This window comes from Panulirus ornatus, chromosome 7, assembly GCF_036320965.1.
Source record: "Panulirus ornatus isolate Po-2019 chromosome 7, ASM3632096v1, whole genome shotgun sequence".
Lineage (NCBI taxonomy): Eukaryota > Metazoa > Arthropoda > Malacostraca > Decapoda > Palinuridae > Panulirus > Panulirus ornatus.
In genome coordinates this window covers 9,006,653-9,010,939 of record NC_092230.1, presented here as the reverse complement: position 1 = coordinate 9,010,939, position 4,287 = coordinate 9,006,653, and positions in this window count along the sequence as shown.

Genomic DNA, 4,287 nt, shown 5'->3' with positions numbered 1-4,287 from the left:
TAGCATCATTATTACAACCAGCAATAGTTTCATAAGGTAACAGGAGGACATTTAAAGTCTCTCCCCTTTGTCAGTCTGTAGGTTTGGGATGAGACTACATTACATATTAAACTGAGTAAGTGGTCTGTTTGAAACGACTTTTGCCAAAATAGGAAAATTTGTCGTTGAATGGAAAAAGATGACAAATACGTGAATGAGATGTTATGGATAGTTTTTGGAGAGAATAGAAAAGAAATTAGGAAGTGAATTTAGGGGAAAAGGTAACTGTAGTAAGGACATGTATGGATGCATGAGAGAAGTGGTAGTAATTCAAGGGGTCTCAAATGAAAATGATTTATGGAAAATATGTGATATATGCACAAGATAAATGACAGCAGGGAAGGACTGTGTGGTATACAGTGTGTGCAAGAGGTATATATTTAATTAGTAGAATGATATGTGGAATACAGCATGTGCATGACTATTGCTATTAAATATATTCAGTATAAAGATTTGTGGAAGTACTTTTGACAGTACAGAGAAGATTGGGAAGATATGTATGATTAACGTAATAGAAAACATGACTGGTTGGATATCAAATAAATGAGAAGTGAAGGATGGGCCACATAATCATACACTAATTTTATACAAGTTCCACTTAATTGTAGATGGACAAAGAAAAGCAAAGAGGATATAATTAGAGGAAGTGGGTAAAGAAAATCAAGGAGAGCATTAGAGAAGTTAAAGGTTTGTAGTGTAAGATTTAACTTCAAAGAGAGGTGAAGTGAAAGGCAAAGAAATCGATCAAATAATTGAAATTGAGGCTGAGGATGGTTGGAAGTTCTGTAGGTGTGTATTAAGAGGTTGTCACAGGAGCTGAGGCCACTCATTAAGGACAGGTTGCAGAAAGAAGAAATGCATAATTTTGAATTATATTGATATGAGAAAAAAAGAATTGGAAAAGCTAATTCTTCAAAAACATTTAATCCTGGATGAAAATGGTGCATATTAATGTTTGAAAAGCAATGGTGAACTAAAGTTTTAGGGGATTCTTGCAAAAAAGGGTGACCTTTCCAAGAGTTGGAATGAGTGCCACAGTTTAAAGAACTAACAAGGTGAAGTATGTGATATTGGTGCAGCTAGAAGAGAAACTGGGAAAAAGACTTCCGTAAGAAGTTATAAGGGCAGTTTTTCTACTTGAATACAGAGTAAATTATGAAGCAGCTGTGAAATGGATTTGGCAATAATACACAGCCCCTGTTTAGCAATGGGGTTATGTTAGTGGAGAACCAGTCATTATGTAATCTGACTATATCTGAATTTTGTTTTGAGTGACGAAGGTGGTGGTGGAATCATGGTTACTAGAAGGGAAGAGGGTGACAAGGCTTGCCTCTGTTGCCCCATGAATCAACTGCTTCAGCATTCATTTCAACTGGATATGGCAGAGAAAAAGGTATTTTGTAGAATGTCAAATGCTACCTGTGTTGCTTTCCCCTTTCCTTCTGTATAGATCTCTTTTTAATCATTTATAATCATAAGAAAATATTTTCATGACTGGGATCCTTGTTATTGATCTTGTCTATGTAGTCAGTGTTGCTGATAATCCCTTGGTTGTTCAGTAGTGGCAGCAGTTCACTGGACCCATGGACCTTGCAGTAGCAATGACTTTCTGACGATCATCAGACCTTCAAAGCACCTCTTGATTTCACGCACACAGTGATAGCCTTACATAAGGGGTACAATCTTGTCTATGCAGCCAAATGTTACTGCTAACCCCTTGGTTATTCAGTTTTGGCCTTAATTCAATGGACCAATGGAATTTGCCATAGCCTTGAGTTTCTGATGATCATTGAACCTCCAAAACCTTTAACACCGTTTGGAGACATACTGAAATGGCTAAGCAAGGGCAACTGCTCAATGCAAAATGTTCTTGTTTAGAAAATGACCATCAGTGTGTTGAATACAAATGTATTTTTGAATGCAGAATGTATTTTTACTAGAAGGAGGAATACAAATCTAAAATCATCTTGTTGTGACACAGTAATGCATACCAACAGAAAACCCAATGATATTTTTGTATTAAAGGAAAATGCTTTTACTGTACTTTGAATACATGAGTTTTTTCAAATGTCACAACTATGAGGGCTTACATATTGTTATGTGAGCCAGTATCCTAATGTACTGAGTTATGCAAGTCAGTAACCTGATGGACTGAAATGTAGTGTAATGTAACGAATATTGTTTTACAAACTGATCCTAAGCTAGGGCTAGCTGTGTGTGGAAACTTGGAAAAGTGACTGTGTACCTGATGACTAAAAGCTTTAGAGCAGGGATTGTTCCACTTTGTAAGTGGAGTTAAAATTATTGTAAAGAGTCCAGGTATATGGTAGGATTGTCATTATGTGAATAGAACAAGGTAGATATATTAATCAAAAGGGTTTTTGCAGAGGTAGGATCCTGATTATGTGAAAAGAACAAGATAAGTTTATTAATTAAAAGGGTTTTTGTACAGAGAATTAGGGGAGACAATCCTAAAAGACACTTTATACAGCATTTATGGATTCAGAAAGGCATGTGCCAAAATTGATAAGAAGAGACTGGGATGTTTTGATTATAGTGTCCGAGAAAAGGTCTAAATCTGCCAAATAATGAAAGTAAGTGTCTGTGTTACAGTAAATGGTGGCATAAACATGTTAAGATGTGGTAGTTCAGCTGGTAATAAAAAAGGTTTCTCTGCTTTTGCAACCCTTTACTTTTCAAACTGGATGGAGAGGTTTGATATCATCTGGTTGTTGTCTCTATTTGGTATGCCTACCATGAGGATAGGAAACTATAGTGTACCGATAGACAGGTGAAGGAACTTCCTAGGATGGAATTACCAAATTCTAGTATATTCTTTTCTTCTCTTGGTTGATGTTGACAACTTATTGTGTATGTTAGTAAAATAAATCTAAATATGTAATATTTGTGTAAAAAAATTCGTTATCATTTTAGAATTAGATAACAGTGAAGGAATATTAGGGTAATTCAACAGAATTCTAATAACCATATATCAAGGCAAAAACTGCAGTTATGCTTCAGCTACCTCACACTTTTTTATTCACATTTCATGAGACGTCATTTCTGAATACTCTTTTCTATAAGGGTGTGTAGATGAATGGAATGTCCACTATAGCCATAAGAGACGTAGAGTCTCATTCCAACATGACTGATTCCAATCTAAATTTGTAACCCTTTGAATATTTGGGGTCATATATTCTCCAAAGCCCTGTAATTAAAGGGAAATTAGCATGCATTGGTGTGGTAATTCCTTCATGAGCAAATAATGATGTCCTGATAAGTATACTTTTGTCTTCCTATTCAAATGCTTCCCTTGGCAAAACCGTTAGGTTCTTTTATGTTCTTAGTCAACCCTTTCATATCCTCATGATACATGATAAATGGCAATTTATCCTCTCAGCTTCCTAAAATACTTCTTGAATGAATATCACCATAGTAGTGAATAACACTTGCTTGTCTCGTGTGAATATATAAATCATTATTATTATTACTTCAAAGATTTAAGTCAGATTTTGTATCGAAACCTCTGGAGTAATGTTGCTCATTTTGAATTTCATCAAATGCAAGGGTAGTAACAAATTTTAATTGATTGTACATGAAAGTTGTGGAATGCTAATATGTTTGATTGATGTTGTATGGATAAGACATTATATGAGGTGAAGTAAAAGTGGAACAGAATGGAAATTACCCCTTTTGCATGTGGATGATGGTGTTCTATTTGTTCAATCAGGAAAGAAGATAGATGGGTTAGTGACTTACTTTTGTAATATTGTTAAGAAGAGAATGTTGAAATGTAAGAGCAAAGATTTTGTGGTTGAAGGATGTTTAGTCATAGTGCATTATAATTTTGAATAAAGAGAATTAGTTGATTAGTACAGTACTACTAAATACATATAAATTCAGTCGATTTGATCATTAGGGGGCATTTCAAAGCCAAAAAATTGAATAGTGAGAGAAAAAGAAATACTCTCAATTTCCCTTAGCCATCCTATAATGCTCACAAAATTTGAATACCCTTTTTTTCACCTCACATCTATTTTACCTGTGCATGCTGTACAAAACATTGGATTTTTATAGTATTCATTCATATTTTTTCCTTGATTTCATTAATTACTCCAGAGGGTTCCAGGCCTATGGAAGGATCTCCATAGGTTGAGTTAGATGTATAAATTAATCTTTAAGTGAAGGAAATAGTGATTGGAACAGAGAAACAACTTGAAGCGTCATTTTAATGAAAAGTACTTTTGT